At 42.3% G+C, this 22,367-nt stretch overlaps 1 protein-coding gene across 3 annotated transcripts in view; it reads right to left on the reverse strand.

The window, feature by feature from the left end:
- Positions 1-22,367, reverse strand: part of MTIF2 (mitochondrial translational initiation factor 2) — a 348,454-nt gene that overhangs the window by 132,914 nt on the left and 193,173 nt on the right. The gene's annotated exons all lie outside the window — the stretch shown is intronic.

A 22,367-nucleotide genomic window follows, 5' to 3' on the forward strand; every position in this document is an offset into this window, starting at 1 on the left:
TTAATGGCGCCCTAAAACATAATAATCACATCACCAGGCTCGGTCCACTAGGTAGACCAGGAGCAACGTGGCCGGTCCTAGCCGGATATACACCACATCCAGACATTGAAGAAATGTCTGCACCAGATCTTTTAGCACAGCTAAAACAACTAATCAAAATACATAGACAATTAGTCCAATATGTAATGCGGACTTCAACAATCCAACCAGCAAATAAAATTCCACAGCTGACCCCTCATCAGGGTAACACAAATAAAATTACACCACAGAACATACAGTCCTGTCTGGGTAAAGTACCCGCAAAACGGAAACAAATACCCTTCTGGCTAGCACAAAAAATCACTCAAATAGAGGCGGTGTTTCCAGACACCACCCCGGTAGAAAAACACAGGATTCTGACTATCTGTCTTCCAATGGGAATCGCACCACACGTGGAGGACTGTGACACTTGGGGTACAGTCTTTGCTTCCATATACACAAAAACACATGGTGTACCATCCATGTCAGTAATACCAGATGTGCTAAAACAAATTCAAGATGAATATGGTCCAGAACCCGCTTTAACTCTCGGTATGAAATTACTGAAGGACTTCAAGCAGGTCTCGGCTATATTATTAGCCAACATAAAGGGAGAAGCAGCAAACGTGGCGATCCGCCAAAGGTTAAAAGAGACAGATATAGCAGACCAACCAACTGAAATTGCCAGAATCATAGAGAAATCCTATGAAGAACTAGGAAGAGATAGTCTGGGTGGAATACCGGTAAAACCTCAACTGATTGAAAGTCCTGAAAAGATATTTATTAAAAATAATTTAAACACTCAAAAAAAGAGCTGGGATGGAAACAAACAATCCAATCCTAAAGAAAAAAGATTCCAGTCCAGAGGAAGGTCTCCTCGGCGGAGAGAAAGATCTCCGAACCAAGGACGCAGGTCTCCCCAAAGTGAGCCCTCTGGGAAAAAATACAACCTTAGAAATAGAGATAATATAAAGAAACCTGATAGATATCAAGATAATGATACACGTCCCTCTCAATCTTTTCAGACTTCCTCGCAGAAATCGGAAAGAAGAGGACGATCAGAACACAGGGAAGAGCACATCAAGTCCAAAGACAAGGAACCTGCTCATCCGAATAAAAAGTTACAATTTCCAAAAAAGAAGGTAGCCAGTATTAAAGTAATCAAAGATGCCGAGAATACTGAGGACACAGCTGAAAAACGGAGAATGGGCTCAGACAATGCTAGACAGCGCAGCAGAAGTGAGCATAGCTCGCAAAGTCCTTATGAATCATCTGGAGACAGTGGACACGAATGAATATATTCAAGTGGAAACTGCCGACACCAGAGTTAGCAAACCTCACAAAATATATGAAATTAAATTGCGTATAGAGGGGGATAAGACTAGAAAAATAAGGGGACTATTTTGGGATAATCTCTCCCAGGGCTATGACATCCTTCTAGCTGAAAAAGACTGGCCACCAGAGTTCGTCAGAGAGTGCCATCATGGCAAAGAAATAATTATGCCTGCCTTCTCAAATCACATTCCAATTCATAAAAAATATACACTTGCTAGAAAGTGGGCAGTAGCTCAAGCTCCTGCTTTATATAAAAATCATGTAGGATGGGATGAGGACTCTCCTCCTCACAAAATCCAGTTAAAATCACAACCTACTGCACAGAGGCAGTACCCAATTAAGCAAGAAGCTAAAAAACAGGTAAAAGAGATCTTAGATCAACTTGAATACCAGGGGGTGATTGAAACTTGCACCTCACAAATGAACAATCCTTTGTTTCCGGTCTCCAAACCAGACAACTCATATCGTCTAGTTTTGGATTACAGACACCTTAACTCATGTTGCAAAACTTTTGCAGTGCAAAACTCACATAGTGCTGCACTAATGAATAACATAGTACGCAAAAAATACAAAACAACATTAGACATCTCTAATGGATTCTTTTGTCAAAATATAGCACCAGAGAGCAGATATTTGACTGCGTTCTCGGTAAATGGCTCGCAAAAAAGTTTCTGCCGTTTACCCCAGGGGCACAAGAATAGCCCAGGATTATTCTCAAAGAGAGTAACAGAATTACTACAAACATACGATGAAGAGGCATTATCATATGTCGACGACATTTACCTAACAGATGATGACTTGGATACTCACTTGAAGAGAGTGAACACCATAATACTTGGGTTCGCAGCAGAGGGTTACAAATTCAACTTTAAAAAATCAAGAATTGCCCATCTAACGGTCCTGTTTTTAGGATATGGATTATCAAGTGAAGGCAAAAGCCTGGCTGACAATTTCCTAGAGAAATGTGCTGTACTCCAAGCTCCTAGAACACTAAAAAACTTACAATCAATTCTAGGCTTCCTAAATTTCGGAAGAACATACATTGCAAATTACGCAGAAAGGATCAAACCCCTTTATGATCTAATAAAACCAGATTTTAAAAGAATCAATTGGACTCAAAAACACACAGAAATTTTGAGATCTTTACAAACAGATATGCTAATTAAAACAAAATTAGAAACACGTGATAACTCACGCAATCTTGTGATTCGAGTCATCCCAGGAAGATGCGGATTCACATACCTGACCTCTAATGAGGGAGAAAAGGTACCAATTGCATACAAATCACACTTGTACACACACAGAAGCTGAAAAGAAGTTCAGTATTAAAGACAACATTGTTCATGCAGTTCAAACGGCTATAGCAAGAGAAAAAGACAACGCCGACGGTAGACATATCACAGTCAGAACAGCGGAGTCAGCCTTTGAGGCATTAACAACCCCATGTAATTTACCAAAAACAGCGTTGAATCCAGAATGGATACAATGGGTGAATTCAATTACAACGGACAAAGTAAAATACTACTTTGATCCAGAATTAAAGGAATTAAAATATCTAGAATATGAAATAATATACCCTCTGCCAATCGACATTCTGCCTTGACGACAGTACGCCTGTGTAATACATACAGACGGGCATGCTCAACCCTCAGTTTGGGGAGAGCTGGCTTACAAGGCCACATGCGAAATTGTAAAAGAAGTGTGGCGCGGAGGTAAATTAAGACCTCTACTTACAAAAACACACTCAGTGGAAAATAATTCAGAACAACAAACTGAAATAATAGCGTTAAAAATGGCGCTAGATAATGCCGATCGCGAATTCCCGACACTTATTGTATGCGATTCGTATTACTGCGTCAAATCATACAATAACGATTTACAGAAATGGATTCAAAACGGTTACAAAGATGACACAGGTGCAACAATAAAGCAAAAAGTGCTTTGGGAACAAGTAGCTCTTTTACAGAAAGAACTACCAAAAACTCAAGTGATACATTCAGTGAGTCATCAGCGTGATGGCGTTCACGTTGCAGGGAATTCATTGGCTGAGAAAGCCACAACGGCAGCAACTGAATCGGCTTCCGTAGTCAAGAAAAAGCGTACAGTAAAACACATTGACGGTGAAACTATGCTGGCGGTGAAAACGTCATCAAAAGGCGACTGCTCAGCACTACCGATCAACTATCCACTCAATTATACATACATAATCGATGCAAACTCCGTTCCTTTTGCTCGAATCCCTGGAGTGGGGGACAGAGTGATTCCAAACATGGACAGGAGAGGTTTGTTAATAGCAGACGCACATATGGGTGAGGGTCTCAGACACCTTAAACAAAAAGATTCTCTGGAAGAATTACAATCAATGTACTGGTGGCCAGGTATGAGCCTGCATCATCACATCTTTGTAAAGAAATGCCCAGACTGCAATAGAGATCGCAGTGGCGAAAGAAACGGTATATTAGCATGGCGTTTCACTCCAGAATTGATCAACAATAAAAACTAATGCGTCCAATTAACATATAAAGACTAGTTTCCACTTGTGATGTAGACCCCAGCACTCGGCTGACGTCTGGACTGTTATAAAAAGATTTGCGAGTCTATAATGGCATATACGCTAGAAGCATGCTACGTTTGGCTGAATGTTTTTTCTTCTTGCCTTAAAGCGTATGAAAAACATGGCCAAATGAGCATAGCATAGCGGGACTCTTCTCACTTCCTACCGGAGGGAACGGGATGGTGTAAAGAAAAAACCAAAGGCATAAAGCAATCTATAACAGCGAAGGTATTAGGTTCGGGAGCTGGGTGGGTCAAACATCTAATAAGTGTCCAACGTAGTCTAAATAACCTGCCAAGAAATTCTCTGAGGGGATTCAGTCCGTACGAACTATTGTTTGGAACTAGAATGATGGTCTTAGATCTTGACAGTCAGGCTTCAGTTGTTAAAGAAAAAAGCTTTGATATCAAAGATCGTTTGGCTATTTTACAGGACTTAAACAAAACAAGGAAAGACCTGAGCAACATAAAGTTGAAACAACAGCCAACGACCACTGAAGAAATACCACCTGTCCCAGCAAGACCTGTCTGGATTCCAAAAGTCGGGGATCTAGTCAGAGAAAAGATCGCGGTAAAGAAGGAATTTGGGCCTTCCTACAGAAAAGCAGTTCCTGTCTTGTCTATCAACGGGACAAGATCAGTAGTACTACCGCCCCTTGCTGGTAAAAAGGAGAACCGAGTTGTATCCATCGACCTGGTTAAACCACAATCATGTGGCCGATAACAAACAGTAGGCCAAGTGGACTCCCGATAAGTAGTAGAACACCAAGGTTTGCTACAAACACAGAGGTACAATCTAAGAGGCTACTCACGTTTGAAATGCCAAAAGAAGAACAACAAGGTCTATGCAACAATGCTATGGAACTTAAACCTCTAAAAACCCAAATAAAAACATTTAGCAGAGACACACCAATCTACAATGAAGTAATGAATGACTATGCTGCTGCAACAAAACACACGGATAAAGCAAATATCAATCCTGAAGCTATTGGAACAATAGACAGAACGGCATCCGGTTACTTCATCAACTTCAGCGATTCATCTGAAAACCTGAGTGAATCAAAGGAACAAACATCAACAAAAACCTTTAAAGACAAAGCTAAGGAACTTTTTCAACATCTGAAAGAAACCTATCTGATTTCTCCATGGATTGAATTCTGGGTGGCCTTAGGTGCACTTATCCTCATACTTTGGCTCATCATGGTACTATGTTTGGGACACTTCATTGAGGGAAAATATGCTAAAATGGACACAGCAAGCCAGAAAATCAACTTGGTCCTCAAACCACACACGTCTTCACACGTCGAGAAAAGAGAACTTTCTTCAGTCAACTTCACAGCCAATCCTATACCTGGTGGGGTAGCATGGGACAATACTGATTATGAAATCTATGGTCCGGTTGAAATCCTGAAATATCCACACCAAATCAAGATCTCATTGAGTGACTTTGTAAAACCAAGCTCAGTTGCTGATGATTGGGACGTGGAAAGCATTAATAATATGATGTCTGACCTAGTGATGTCTGCTAAATTTACAAAACATGATTATTTGCAGGGTTCGTCTAATTATGATAAAATGTTCTGCTATAATCACTATAGTAATCATTATCTGCATAAATCTGCACAACCTAGAAATGTTTTAAATTATAATCAATGGGAACACTGTGCAACCCCTCCAAAAGGTAGCTCAAGAACTTTTTATGACAAATATTCATATTTTTCAGGGTTCAACACAAGTAATGCAGAAACATTTTATTTCAAATTATCAAACAAGACAGGTACAAAGACCATGCTTACAAACACTAAATTGATATATTCAGACAAATTTTTTGAGCAAATGAGTACATTTGGTTTTGAATACTGGGACAAAAATGTTGAAGTAAAAAGTGTTTGGGGTACAAAGGAATGGCAAGTACAAGGTATAGAATCATTGTTTAGAGCCTGCATGATCCCAGAACAAATGATATTTTTGAATGACACTATTCAACAAACTACCTGTCTTGGCCTAGCCAAAATCAAAGATTTAAACAAACCGTCTATTCCAAAGCCAACGATAAACAGTAATAGCTCGACAGATGAGGAGATAGACGTAAACCATATATTAAGCCAAAACAGAACACATCCAGATTGGAAAAAGTGGTTGATCTGGCCCACAGATACTAATAACTGTCAAGACAGATTCCTGAACAAAAACCAGGGGTTCAAATTGACCAGGCCAGACCCTAGATATTCCCAAAGACAACACCCAGGGATAATTACCACGTACAGTGTGGGCAAGCTCTGCCTTCAATGGCTACAAACATCCACACTGGCAGAAATTAAGCAACACCTAACTTTACTTACTGGTGGTGCTGACTTGCGTGATTTCATTATGGGACCACGCAAACAGCGTCAAAAACGCTTCATAGCAGCCTCTGTATATGCAGCTTATAACGAAGCCTGGAAAATAACTCAAATTGAAACATCAGAAAAAATACGGGAAATTGACCGTATTATTTGGAAAAATCACTTTCTGTGGTGGACAATGGGTTAATGACTCTGTCCTCCAGAATATACTCCTTGGACAGCATTGTGTCTTCAGCAATCGACATAATATCGCAAGACTTACTGTTATTACAACACGGTCAGTCCCAATTGCGTTCTATTGTACAACTTGGCTGGACGTTACAAAATCTGCGTTCAGGCTATGTGCCTTGGCGTTTAATCAACACAACGTCACTGTTCAATATCTTTAACCTTACTGATAAACAAATCAGTATGGCACAGAAGGGTGCCGATTATACAATCCTGAGCATTGAGAAACTCGAGAGATTACCATTGACAATGTCAGAACGACCTGTCAGTGAGTGGATAATACATGGAATAATTAATATTCCAATATCTACTTTCAGGTTTCAATACTGGCAAAAATATATACAGGCTGGCATGTACGAAAAATTGGGTAAAGGGTACATTAAGTCAACATGGAACTTGCCCTATTCACATGCTTGTGTCAGTAATAAAGGCCGGAAAGTGTTTCTTAGTGGCAATAATTGTGCCATGTCACTAAGCGGTACACTTCTGTGTAATGGTATTAGTTTACACGGAGCCTGTGAAGGGTCCTCAAATAACCTTTCATGTCACCATCTAGGCACACCTGCGACACAAATAGAAACATTCTTTAGGAGACTATCGAACAGGAGTTACATTATAATCGTAGACCGCAGATGTTGTAGCTTGGTGCCCGGAATAGCTTATCTCATAACTACGACTGCGAAGGTCATGTGCTGTGAACGAGTATTGTTCCCCAGCGCAATGCCAGACAGGGAGGCAAGGTTATGGCCGAATTTGAAAATTTCTTCCATTAGAGTTGATACTTTAAGCAGAATGAAAACTGTGCTCCTTCAGACGCCAACCAGGCTCACGTCATCAAAAGAAACGTATGATCTCCAAGTTGCAAGGACAACGGCAGAGATTCATTCATTGTTATCAACTAATTCCCCCATACATTTCGCAGAAATCCTGAACGAAATCTTAAATATTTCTGATACCAGTGGGGTCTCAAATGTATTTAAGACAGTGTTTTCAGGGGCTCTAACACCATTTAAAGCCATTCTGGGTATTTTTCCAGACTTTGTCCATTCCGTCTTTGGTGGACTTCCTCTCCTTTTGGGACTAGTGGCAGGAATCCTATTTTTGATCCTGCTATTTCACTATGGCAAACCGTGTCACAGACAAGACACCTGCGACAAGGGAAGAAACAATCCTAGCCATTGGATACCGGGACCAGATATCTAGAATCCTTGGACTGTCCCGGCTTAGAGACCTGAACATGACTTGGTTTCTTTCGTTTAGACCTATGTGGCAAAGCTGTGTTTTACCTGTATTAAGGTGCTTGCTATGCAGAGAAGAATGCGTGTTAGACACCTGTCTGACGCTACAATCGGATGCGCCAATGGATGCAGAAACTTTGTTGGGTCCGGTCACGGCTCATGCATTGTGCTGTCCCCAGCGGCTACCAATCCTGATGACGGCATTCGTGGAGACTTCACCACTACGATTAAGGGGTAGTGAGGTTCAAGATGAAAGCAGCATCGATCAGGTACGACCTTCTGTCAGCTATGCTGATCCAAACATCAATGAAGGCAATCATGCTCACGAATGCATGGTAACATCTTTTTCCGAGTTAATGGAACTTTCACAGGAAGCTGTTGACAGCTTTTTCGAGAGTCTAAATGATATGATGTTCTCACCAGAGCAGAAATAATGACTTTTGAACAAGCTAGCACAAGGCGTTCCCAACACCCTGAATTTGGCCTTCAACTTTGATAATAAAGTATCATGAACAATTTTCTCCAGTTTACGGACAGCGGAACATAATTTTTCAGCTGCCCCAAAATATTTTGCAATTTTTCGGGACACTTATCTTCTGCTTAAAGTAGAAACTATTCTTAGAGAACTATATTTCTATTTTAGGAACTTTAGAGACATTAGCTGCCCTCTGGCCTGTTCATAAATATTTTATTTTGTGATGAAATGGTCTCGCAATTTTTTTTTCTTCTGTATTAAGAGCCATTTTGTGTGTTGATTTTCATATTTTATTAGTTATGATGTATGAATATGCGTGATATTTAGCATTAATATACTGCTTGAGTGCATATAATGTATATATATATATATCTTTTCGTATATTTCATGTTTCAAAATGCATATGGATGTATTTTGGGGTGGTACGGTATACACATGCTCTACTAGTGTATTTGCTATGCCTAGATCTTGTAAATATGGACATAGTCAGCGTGGAGTGGGTGTGATGTATTCCTATAGGTTCTGTATCGATTCCCCCTATTCCCGGCCCCATTCTGGTTAATACTTAACTAGCAGCCGACCCACGGTGCAAAAAACCGTTATCTGATTAAGCCACACCACGGCACAGAAACGTGTTATCTGATTAGGTAATAACGCATGCCATCTAATTAGACAAGCACTATTCCTCCAGCCCCTGATAAGGCATACGGAGTTCTCAAAACAAATCAAACCTATGACAACCTGGGAAAATCCCTGCGGCCATTGTTTTGATTTCACCGAGAACTTCAGCAAAAGAATGTGCGAACAAGCCCGTTCGTATGACATCCTTATTGACGTATCCATGTCCATCCTTACGTCAATCTCGACACCTTACAGGTATAAATATTACCGACATTGCCTTAAGCAAACACACGCGGTGGTGACGAGATCGGAGCAGCGAGACGCGCTGAGGAGCCCAGCAGAGAGCGAAGCCCACACGCGCTGCCCCGCCTTCCTGACGCGCTGAGAACGAGAAGCTGTTTTTCTCCTGCCGATAAATCCAGCTCCGGCGCTTCCAAGCAGCCCTCGCAGGCAGCTGGAATATCAAGACCAGAGACGAGAGATACCAGCCCTCAACCATTCTAGATCTCAGGTACAGAACTGAACAACCCCTTGCAGAGAATTCTTGAGTCAGTCACTTGGCAAAACAAACTTAAACTGCTACTTATCTACTCCCGCCCACGTATTAGGCTTAGGTCAGGTACACTGGGGTAGGCGTGGTTAGAAGCACCAGTTGAGTACGATTAGTCAAATGTATATATGTATGTATCTATTTCATCAATTTTAACTATCATATGGCTTAGAAACCATATCAATGCTTCTGCAGTATTATTTTATACTTCTGCTTTTATTGTATGCACTTTACTTAACCATAAGTATCGCAATAATATCGATTCATTTCTCTAGTACGAGAAAAGAGACTGATCAATAAATAACATCTTTTATTGAACACGCCCGTCTCTTCCTTTTCTCTACAAACTGGTGAAACTAAGAATGCACGTACTGACTGAGTAAAATAAGTTGTCTTTTGTTTTCACACGACTCTAGAGATACACTCTTGATTGGGGGAGAGCAAAGTTGTCATGTTCTATGGTTGTCAGAAACTAAATCCCTTCTTGTCTATCCAGGGAAGTTAAACTCCTTGTCTATTCGAGAAAGTTTCTAGTGAACTCTGAGCTAGCTGGCAAAACCAAAAACTTTAAGTCTAATATCGTCAGTAGAAGACCTAGTTAACCTCTGCCCTAGATCTATACTATTGAAGATATTATTCCAATGCGCAGAGCCTATTGGGATAATAGGAACTACACTACAGTTTCATCCACGAGTCTTGAGAACGGTAGGGGGAGTAGTTCCCGTCCCACTCCCTGTATTGTATAAATGCAGACTAACACTACTTCCACAGGTATGCTACACTGCCAGAGCACATCACTTTACAGCAATGAGTTCAAGATTTAGGCTCACAGTTTAATCCCTGAGTCTTCAGACCAGTAGGGGAGACTACTTCGCTTCCCACTCCCTATATACTATAAACGCATACTGACACTACTTACACAGTTATACTACAGCGGCTAGTATCCTACAGCGCCCACAGCCCATCACTTTACAACAATCAGCTTGGTTTCATCCCCGACTCTTCACACCGGTAGGCGTGTGTACCTCACTTCCTGATTCCGGTATACTATAAACGCACGATAGCGGTCAGTATTTCGCATCCCACTCCCTTTATGGTATAAACGCCTACTAACACTACTTGCACACATATACTACAGCGCCCAGAGCCCATCCCTTTACAGCAATCACCTCGGTTTCATCCCCAAGTCTTCACACCGGTAGGATTGAGTACTTCGCTTTCCGCTTTCGGTATAGTATAAACGCACGATAGAGGTCAGTAGTCCGCTTCTCACTCCCTCTATGGTATAAACGCCTACTAACGCTACTTGCACACGCATGCTGCAAAGACCAGACCACATCACTTTACAGCAATGAGTTCACGGTTTTGGGCTCTCGGTTTCATACCATAGTGTAGCACCACATCATATCAGCACCATGTCAGTCTGAGCAACACCGCACTTTCAGACCGATAAGAGTGACTACTTCGCTTCGCACTCCTCCACAGACATTACAGTGCTCCTACCCTCCTTTCCAACTTTTTTTCCCTTACTCGCTTCAACGGAATCACAAAATGGCGGCCAACTACTTCGCTTTCCGCTTCCGGTGAAGTATAAACGCACGATAGTGGTCAGTAGTTCGCTTCCCACTCCCTTTATGGTATAAACGCCTACTAACACTACTTGCACATGTATGCTACAAAGTCCAGACCACATCACTTTACAACAATGAGCTCATATATATGTATATTAAAAACTCACCAATCAATGCAGCCTCCCAGAAAAAACACACAAAGCTAAGCAATGCTCTCAGACCTTGTCTTTACAACACACACAAACAAACCGGAGACACTTGAACTGCCTTTAATCAATAGCAGAAAGGTAGTCCTGTAAAGAAAAAACAGGCATTATAAGCCCATACACTGCATTGGAAACTGAACAGCATAGAAAATTAAGGCAAATGTAACACATCAAAAACTGGCACCGTGCCTTTAAGGCAGCCATGACCCCCAGCTTCCCATCATGCCTCAGGGGTGACAGTTAGGTCAGCTGTTCTTTCTGCTCCTTCAGTCAGGTGCTCCACATTTTTAAAAAACTTTGACAGAAAATATCTCCTTTTTTTTCCCTGTAACTTCTGTTATTTCGACATACAACACCTGCCTTCTCTGTTTGGTCATTGCCCTTACTGTGGCAAAAAGAAGGCTAAAACAGATTCCCATTCTGTTTGTATTCTCTGCCTTCCTGAGTCTCATTCTCCTGAGACCTACCAACACTGCCAAAATGAGTCAAGACGCACTCTCAAGTAGAGAGAAAGGATTTGTCTTTATGGTCTCTCTGAGAAAAAGTCTAGTCTACTACCTACAGAGGCAAATCTTCTGTAAGACACAAAAAGCAAAGGCCCAGGTCGACTTCCAAAAGTAAAGTCCCGGTCTGTTCTTCTTCGGCATCAGGATCAGCGTCGAAAATGCCTCCACCGATGAAGAAAACTACTACGACGGCAGATTCATAGCATCGGTCGACGTCGAAATCTTCGGAGCATAGAGGTATGTTGCGTCATACTCCAGACTCAAATCCTCCGCCACCATCAACCGGGAGACGGTCGGCGTCGAGGAGTCGTTCTCTGTTGGTGCTGGTTCATCGCCCAACATTGAGACATCGTTCTCCGTCATTACGGCGTTCGATGTCGAGGTGTAGTCCTCCGTTGCCGTCAACTAGGCGGCGGTCAACGTCGAAGCCATATTGATGAGGATCCCCTGGAAGAGAAATATCGCAACACCTTGTTGTTGCAACGACAATAGAGTTTGTCGATTTTCTAAATATAAAGTAAACAGCATTTCACGGATGGCTCATAGGGAGGACCTCTAAATATACAGCAGGCCAATGGTGCCCGAAGAAAAAGTGAGGTTTATGGGAAACGGATTTGTGTGTCTGCATCACAAGGCCAGGCTTTTAAATTAAGTTAAGACAGGTTCTTTGTGCATATGACTGGGAATAGTTAAGCTACACTGCTGTATTTCCTGGGATGCAAACACTACTATCAGCTAAGCAAAAAAAGCCTTTCAAATATGGAAGCATGAAAGGGAAGGATATCCAGAGTGCTGGGGTGCCAGTTACAGGAAGGGGCTGACATTGGAGGAAAGACTGGTACTGTGCGCTACACAAGTGCTAATAAACAATATCATCAAATAGTCAATAATTGAGTGGGGCACGCTTTCGGAGAGAGGTTTGGATGAAGTAAACAAACCTGCTGCCGCTGTCCGCCATGCCTGCAGGAGCTATAGGGATCCCGGAGCTACGTCCAGTCCAGTTGCATAGGTCTCAGCAACAGAACAGCAGATGCCGCCGAGCTGCTGACAATAGGCACACAGGTGCCATTGTTAAACTTAAAACACTGCATTTTGCACACAAAAAGCATGTTTTTACTAATGGTCAAGTTTGAGGAGCAAGTTGTGCTAGGTGCACTCGCACTCATTAAAAAGAAAGGCATGTGTCCACTATTGCGTACTCCGATGAAAACACTAGAGCCTGCTCACTGATTGAAAGGGATTGGAAGGGAGAGGGAGGAAGACTAGGGAAAGGTGAGAGTGAGATGGAGGAGCGGGGGCAAAAACAGGACAACGAAAGCAAAATCAGCACGGTGCTCGTGAAATTGGAGCAGCCCTGATAGAAAAAGCTCACTGCGGAAACCAGAGCCAGTCCACGGAGCAGGCACAGACAGTAGTGTCTCCTGCTCTGAGGAAGGCTGCAGCACAACCCTCTCTTCGCATCCATCTGGCTCTGCTGCTCGGCTGGAACCAGCTAACTGATTGGAATGGAGGGGGAAGGACATCTGAGAGTGAGAATGGAGGTGCAGGGAAAAGACACCACAATGAAAACAAAACCAGAGCAGCACTTGCGAAACAGGCGCAGCACTGATAAAGTATGTCCAGAATTATTAAAAAATAAGGAGGTGGGGGCGGGAGGGAAGTGCACGGAACAGAACAAGAGCCCTCCAAACGCCACCGATGAGCAGGAAACAAATGCTGAATGTGTTATCTGGGTAGCAAAAAGTGTGCCTGCAAAAGCAGGTAGGAGAAAGTGATTTAAGAAAATAGTGCTGACAGACTGTAAATAAAGCATATCAAGTAACAACACATGTAAAAGGGCCAGTCCTCAGTGGAGGTAACAATAGAAGAGAAGGAGGTGCTAAGGAGGGATTAATAAGCCTATTAACAAATCAAAAGCCAACATTTACAAAGGACAGCGACAGCAGCAAATTAAAAAGGTGGGGCGAGAGTGGGTGGAGTTTCAAGTACATACCTGAATAAAGCATGTCTTGATGAGACAGCGCAAGCGCTGCCTAGGCGGGACACAAAAACCAAAAATCTCCTAAGTATAGTGACTGAGACTATCGTTACAACACTCAAACTAAAAAGGATACATAGTAATATCATATATATCTAATACCAGTGCCCATCTGCTCAGTAGCTTTCCCTTTCCTATTCAAATTTGTCCAGTCGGTAGAGACTGGTTTATGTGTGTTGGCATCATGTTAACTTCTCCCTCCAACTATTTAAGAGGGCAAATCATTGATGCACAATAATAATACCCATTTCTTTGTACTGTTAGTTGCAAGCTACACATTTCAAGTGACAACAGTCCCACAACTGTGTGTGTCTCAGTTTGTTATCAAAATAGTCCTTGAACCACATTGTTGGCAGGCTTGTTGCGGTACGAAATTCCTCACACACAAATAAATAACTTGTTGAGTTTTTTAAAAATCCCTGATCCATCTCCGATCTCCAAATTTCATCTCTACCAAAAAGAAGCAAAATAAAACCTCTTGCTCATTTGGCTGTATTGGACTCAGCGCCAGGAAACTTCCGGTGTCAGCGCGCTTTATAAATACAGCATAAGATAAGATAAGATAAGATAAGACTTAGTCTATCCTGGCCGTTAGCAACGTGGCTACAATTTACTGATGTGCTGGCATTTCTTGATCGGAGGGAAGGCCTTTTGGCAAATTAAGAGCAGCCATACTAACTATCCACAAGCCATGTCTGAAGCTACACCTTCTCACAGCAGTAGAAAAGGCCATGCACCTAAGCCGGCTAAGTTCAGCCGTCGGTAAATCCTTACTTTCAATTTGGTGTTGAGCAGGATGGAAACGTTACTCAACTGTAACCCTAGTTCCATTCCAGGAGAATCCTCATCAAAGTCATAAGCATTTAATAGTCTCGTCCACGCACAGAAATCCTGGAGCACTTTTTAAAAATCATACTAATGCCTGGAGCTCCACCTCCAATGAAGGCTTCATACATGATACGACAGGGGGCTGAAAACATTCCCTGCCTGGCCCATCTATTGGAGAAGTCTCACGGTCACGCTAGCTCATCCTGCCTTCTCACGCTCGATGCGGAGAAGGCCTTTTATAGAGTCAGCTGCCCTTCTTAAAGGCAGGACTCCATAGAATAGGTCTAGGCCCTGCGATGATCAACAGGATCATGGCCTTCTACACCTTTACAACTGATAGAATCCACGTTAATGGAGGCCTATCTCAATTTATACACTTAAGGAGGAGCACTACACACCCTCTTGCCCATTGTATTTGCCCTGGAAGTAGAGCTCTTGGCCTATCTCAATTTATACACTCAAGGAGGGGCACTAGACACCCTCTTGCCCGTTTTATTTGCCCTGGAAGTAGAGCTCTTGGCGGTTGTCATGCTGACAAATGGAGGACATTGTGGGTAAACACTTCAGGGGGCAGGCCGATAAAATTACCTTCCACTGACTCTTGCCCAGCCAGAGACATCTCCTATGGCTCACTCCAACTTTATCTATGAGGACAATGGCCAACTGGCCATAATGTCAGAAATCTGTCTTGGAGGACCTTCTCCATTGGAAACCCCTACAGGGTCATGGCTAGGCTGTTTAAAGCAGTAAAGATGTCTCTCTTGCCCAAAATCCTCTACCGCTTTAAGTCTGCCCACACCGATCCCTCAAGATGAGGTCATGCGCCTCCAATGTGACATATGTTCCTTTATTCGGGGGTGTGAAACGTCCTTGCTTTTTTAACACTGTACTGATGCTGCCCTGAGATAGAGGAGGGTTGGGGTGCCTTAATCTCCTTAAATATTACTGGATGGCACACCTACGCTACATCTCAGAGCGAGTTGTATAGGAACGCAATAGGAATTGGCTTGTCAACCCCTCTGGGATCTGGCGTGGCTTCCCAAACATGCTAGGCTAAGTAGCGCCTCTATTGCAACCCTTTCAGAAAAGGTCCTGGAGATGTAGGAGAAGGTAGCTTAGAAACAAGGCCTCACCACCTTCCCCTCGCACAATGCTCCCTTGGTATGTAATCAAGATTTCACTCCCACCCTGCAACCTCACTCTTACAGCTACTGGAGGGAGGGAGACTGCCGCACCTTCAGGGACCTGTTCGAGGGTGAATCACTTAAGACCAATGTTGACTAGAATTACGCCTCCCTTAATCCATTAGGTTACAATATTTTCAATAGATTTATTGGGCTCTTCCCAAAACCAGCTATCAGCTTTTGAGACCTTGTTTCAGTCTTTTGATGGGACTTGCAGGCTCATCTTGCATACATATCAGGTATTTCAACACTTCACCCAATCTCACCCACACCCCTACAAATTACAAAGGCATGCGGATATTGGGGAAGACATGTCCGCGAAACAATGGGAAGAACTTTTTCGCGATATCACTTGGATTTCTAAAAGCATATCACAACACAAGGTGGCATAAAAAGTAATGATGCACTGGTACCTTACACCCATGTGTCTACACACTATCTTCCCCGCTTCTTTATACCTTTGCTGGCGCTTCACTTTGGCACCAGGAGACTTCCTACACATATGGTGGTCGTGCCCAAGCATCACAACTTTCTGGAAAGAAATTCTTAGCTACGTTAAGGGGACTATAGGCTTCCCACTCCCAAAATCCTACTCGACAGTAATCCTTGGTGATAGATCCAAACACCTGCTGAATGGCATTTAATCACTCACATGTTGGGGGCTGCCAAGCAACTGATAGCTTTACATTGGAAAAAGCCTAATGCCCTCCAATAGCTCAATGGCATACGCTCATGTGGCAAGTCCTAGAATTGGTAATCCTCATAAATACTTCTCAAGTCTGGAAAATTCCTGTTTCACACCTCCTAGACTTAAAGGAATCCAGCTATTCGACTAAGCCCTCATGTCCAGCGAGAGTACTCTGCCACATCTCCCTATCTCTCGCTCCCCCTCCCCCAGGCAGTCCTGGGACATCTGGGTGCGATCGATAGCTACTATCCACCCATAAAACACATCTTTCTTTTAGTACAAGCCCCTGTTTCACTTACTTCTGTTATCTGGTCTGTTGTCTTTTTGACTAAGCTGCACTGGTATTTCCTGGACTATTTTTACACCTTGTATCCCATCATGCCTCGCAGATGACATTTAGGTCAGGTCATTTTTCAGAAATTAGGAATTCTGGGAGAAGCAATTGCTTAGAGCTGTAATAGCTCCTGTCCAGAGAGGTGGGAGGGTTGCTTATGACTTTGAGGAGAATTCCACTAAGATTACAGGCGAGTAAGGTTTCCTTCTCTTTCAAGGGATCCTCATCAATAGTCATGAGCACTGAATGGAGTAGTAAACCCATCCCACAAATAGGCGGGCATGAAATAAAAGTACACAAAAAGGTTGCTCAAAGAAGCCTGCCCTAGTAGAGTATCTGCTCTGGAGTCTGAATCTGGACATCAGTGTTTAGTACAGGTATGAACAGATCTCCAAGTAGCAGCTTTACATATTTCTGAAATGGGAATGTTTCCAAGAAGGGCTATGGTAGAAGCCTTTCCTTGTGTGGAATGTGTTTTAGGTTTACTAGGTAGGGGTTTCTTGGCACTCTTGTATGAAAGAATTATACAGGATGCAATACATCTAGAAATGGTTTGTTTTGAAGAAGGTAAGCCTGTTTGTATTGGACTATAATTTATGAATAGAGGGTCCGATTGTCTTATATCTTTAGTTTTGTCTAAATAAAATTTCAGGACTCGAATGTCCAGAGAATTCAAAGTTTTATCTGCTGGTGTAAATGGATTAGGAAAGAATGTAGGTAAGGAAATAGTTTCTTAATATGTAAATCCGAAACCATCTTAGGAAGAAAATAGGGTCTGTTCTCATTAATACTCTATCACTGTGAAATGCTGTATATGGTTCAGAAGCATATAGTGCCTGAATCTCATTAAGTCTACGAGCAGAAGTAGTAGCAAGTAGGAAAGCTGCTTTCCATGTACGATGATGTAAAGAAGCTTTGTGTTTGGGTTAAAAGGGGGTCCCGTTAATTTAGGGAGAAGAATTTAAGCTCCCAAGGAGGAGATGGGGACTTTACAGGTGGAAATGCCTTTTAGAAGGTATTAACCTTCTAAAAATCTTTAACCACAGGCAGTTTAAAGAATAAGGTATGTGATTAAGACTTCCAATAGGCAGTTATAGTCGCAAGGTGTACTTTAATAAAAGAAAATTATAAACCAGACCTTAATAGATGGATTGTGGCTGCTTTGAATATACCAAATTCAAAATTTCTTCCACTTAAATGAATATGATGTCCTCGTGGAAGTTGTTTAGCTTCTTGTAGGATATTCATGCAGTCTTGTGGATGACCTAGGCCACATTGCTGGCATACTTGAAAGTAGTTCAAGGTTTCTTTCTAGTGTGTTCCTTTAATTAACCAGTTGTCTAGGTAAGGATAGACAAATATTTTTTGTTTCCTCAGAAATGCTGCAACAACAGCCATGCGTTTTGCAAATGTTCGAGTCCGAAAGGTAGGACTTTGTATTGAAAATGTCTTGAACCTACTGTGAACCTTAAGAAATTCTGAAAAGTGTCTTGCAATACTTTCTCCCCCCGGAGTGACTTACGGAGCTGGAGGAAGAAGTGACTAATTGTTTAGTAGGAGTCTTCCCTGCTGCAGGTTGCTGATGCGGAACTCCTCTCCCTGTAGAGATTCTGTGTTGGGGGTATGACTGCTTTGGCTGTTATTGTTGCTGGTGGTACAACTAGTAAGGAGTTTGAACTCTCTGAGGATAGTACTGCCTGTCATACAGCCTGTATCGCCTTCTAAATTCTTCTTTTCTAGGCACACACCCTTTACAGTGAGCAATTCAGTTTCAATTTATGACATTTCGTGACCCGTGTGTGATCAGGACAGTGTGTTTCCTGAGAGCAGTAGGTTCAGGATTCTGTTTTGCACTTCCAGTTTTAGAACTGTTAGTCTAAGCCAAGAGCTTCTCCTAGCACAGATGCCATGACAGTAGCCATGAGCAGAATAATCTTAGATCAGGAGGCTTATACTTCTTTAAGAGCCTAGATGGGGCTGATTTTATTGATGCAGGTGTTACAAATGATTGCAACGCAGGCTCAGGAAGACCTGGAGCCGCTGCCCGAAGAAATGGTAATTGATATGGGGGGCCTGGAATGCTTACCGGGGAGAAATTTGTAATCCACCTCGAGTCTCTTCTATTGAAGACCCGCCATCGCCTTAACTGTACTGTTCCAGGTATTACTACACTTCGGCTCAACCCACTTCATGCTTAACACTGTAAACAACTGTCTTTCCTCACATATATATAATGTCAATCTGATGCATTCTAAATTGCTGATAAGTTATGATTAATAAAAATAATTTTAAAAAAAGAGAAGACCTGGATCCAGAGGAAAAAGAGGCCTTGATGATGTTCATTGGTGTAATGTCTCAAAGATGACTAATGTAGATGTAATATGTGTAGGCATAGTGATATTCAACTTAAATGCACCTCTTGCTAACACCTTGTTAACCGCTTTTAGGTCATCAATTTAAGATACCATTGCTGGAGGTGTGTTTGAAAGAGTCGGAGAATAATCTCTGATTGAAGATCTTAAGGTAGCTGTTCACATGTTCTGTCTTGAGATCAGGACATCCTGCATGCCTTGTGCTGGATCTCCTGAGATGACTGGCGTCTTTCTCTAGAGCGTCTTCAAGATTTATGTTTGGGCCTGGATCTCAAGCAAAGTCTACGAGACAACTGTGGACTGTCCTGTGGTCTTGTCGGAAGAGAGTGAGATGTAGGGGAGATTCTAGGCAAAAGCATAGGTGAAGTTACTGAACCTGGAGTGGCAGTTAGGTGGCGTCGCTCCCCCCGCAGGCGTACCAGAAAGTACTATTTTAGGTGTATGATGTGAAGGAGAGCCTGGAGTGGCATGTCTCCCTGGAAAAAGTGCCTATGACCATCTTGAAGACAGTTGCACAGATGGTGACAGAGATTTTGCTCTGGGTGTCACTTTTGAAGACTGTAGTGTCTTTTAGATCGAAGTTGGTGGTTTTCAAGTTGAATAAGGTGGCTTTTGTGCCGATGGAGGTGATCTTGATGACGACAGAGGTGGTTTTGCAGTTGAGGGAAGCGGTCTCTATGTCGGGGGGAGGTTCTTCACAGTCAATGGAAGTTTTTTCGATGTCGGCAACAGTGGTCTTACTGTCAGAGGAGGTGTTCCAGCAGCAACAATGTTTTTAAAGGTGAACGTCAGGGTTCCTTCACCATCAAGTGTCTCTACATCGTACCTGATGACACTGAGCAAGAAGGAAGGTTCCCAGTCTTTGAGGTTATGCTCCTCGACATCATGCTTTTCTAGACTTCAATAGGGACCAATGATGTCTTCTAAGATCTAGCTCTTCAGGAGTCTTTTGAGAAGGAAAAAGAAGCTCTGGTAGAAGACCAATCTTCTTAATGGCTTTTAGAAGATCTGGGAGCTTCTTCATGTACCTTTCTTTGCTGCAACCCATGTAGTCTGATCTTCTGTCTAACCTTCAAAGTTCTTCTTGAGAAGGATTGCAAGAAGACACAAAATGCATAGCCTTTGGGGGGTCTGACTATGCCTTTGTTTCCTAAAGGAAGGGTACTTTACAAAAAGTGAAGACTTTTTTTTCTGATATTCTAAATACAAGGTTTAGAAAGATTTCCAAAACATTTTTGCAAAAAAAAAAAAAAAAGGCATAGTTCAGTGCCCCAGGATCCTCCAGGATTCCAGGAGCGGGAAAATGAACTGAACAAATAGTGTGAAGCATATCAGAAACAGGGAGTACTCTGACGTTCTTAAAGGCAGAGTGCCAGTTTCTATCTGCTATGCTTTGCATTGCAGCCTACTGGCTAACAATGTCTCGTATTCACTTTCCTTTTCCTGTTAAAAAGATTTGTGAAAGGTTTTCTTTGGTCGCTTTGTTATAGTGACACATTTCTATGCAATTGGCTTGTTTTTTAAATTAATATTCAATGCAATCTGCCCATTTTTAGCCTTACTTTAGGCTGCAAACATATATGTGAGGTACTATGATACAAAGTTTGTTATACATATATGTTTGATTTTTAACAAGTGCTACAGGATTACCGAGTGTGGGATGAACTAGCAGTGTTTATCACTAATGAGGAGAATCCCCTCAAAGAGAACAGACAGTTTTAGATAATTTCAGACGATAAGTTTCAATGTGCATTTCTGAACACGGTATCCCCTGAACCGGTGAGACCCTATCACAAAGAAACACATGACATAATGGAGTGAGACAGTAGGCTAAACTAACTACAAGTCCTAGCTCACTCTGTCTTTTGTAAGCATCAGCAGAATACATGACTGATTAAAGGTCGTCTGAAACCTACATCCGACTTGGATTTAACGTGGTATTTTGGTGTCTGGATTGGCTCCCGGAAGCTCTGTTCCCAACTCTTGCTCTTCATTTTCCATGGTCGGGGTTGTTTCTGTACCTTTTAGGACACTTTGAGGAAGCTGTTGGTTTCTGAAATAGTATTTTGTGGAGATGAACTGTGTTTATTCCACTTTGATCCCTGGATATTGTCCTCCAGACTATTTTGTGTTTTTATAACTTTTTATTAGGTAAGTAACCGGCACCTAGTGGTGAGTCAGTCAACAAATATTTCCATACATTTGCATTGCCTTTGTCTTTACACCCATGCATTTTGTTGTACATCATACAATATCATGACATTAATACCTATCTTAACAAAATGTAATGTTGGGCAGTGTACATTTCCCTATTGTTTCTTTACCCCTTTCACTTAACCATTAATTCAAAGTCCTCCGTATTGTGTCCATTTCCCCCATATTTTGTACCATTTCTTTGGGCAGCCCCTTCCCTGGAACACCACCTTTTCGGCACTGCAACACCAATGTAGGTCTTCTTTCCATTTCACAACACTCGGTGGTTGACTCGCACCCCACTCCATCGCTAAATTACATTTGGCTACTATGCCATACCCTGGACTATTTTAGCCAATTCTCACTGCCCGACACACAGGTGATGTGCCATTTAGCCTCGCAAGGTATCTCCTGATCTATTACCTCCAACATGACCTGTATTACTTCTTTCCAAAATAGTTGTATTTTTGGGCTTGCCCAAATTATGCGTAAAAAGGTACCCACTTCCCGACAGCCCCGTGCACACTGGTCAATATCGCTGTGTCCTATCGGGTGCAGAAGCACTTTAGAAGTATACGACCAATGGAGTATGCGTAGCAGTATCAGTCAGAATCGTGCCCTAATCGCTACCTCCCTCGGTCTCTGTATCGCTTCTGTCCAGTCGTCGTCGTCCAATGTTTCTAAATCTTCTGTTCAGGCAGACTTCACTGTATGTTATGATCATTCCTTAAAGTCATACAGGAAGCGCTCCATGTCCTCTATGCCAAAGATAAAGCAAAACGCCTACAAGTATCCTCACAATAGTGGCATCTGATCATCCTTCGGAACAACACAGATATAACTCAGTGTTCATATCCTTCTACAGCAACTGTATTTGATTCAGTTGTAGGCAGAGGTGGAGCACATGCTGCAGGGTCTCAGAAGCACTCAGGTTATGCTTGGAGCTGTAGAGTTCAGAGCCTATTCAACATACTGGCTGGAGTTTGGACAGTTTACAATTAAGTGAATGTATTACTAAAGCAATACTATTGTATTGCCATTTGGGAATGTTTATGTTGTCTATAAAGCTACAGTTGAATCTCAA

The sequence above is a fragment of the Lissotriton helveticus genome, chromosome 6, assembly GCF_964261635.1.
Source record: "Lissotriton helveticus chromosome 6, aLisHel1.1, whole genome shotgun sequence".
Classification (NCBI taxonomy): Eukaryota; Metazoa; Chordata; class Amphibia; order Caudata; family Salamandridae; genus Lissotriton; species Lissotriton helveticus.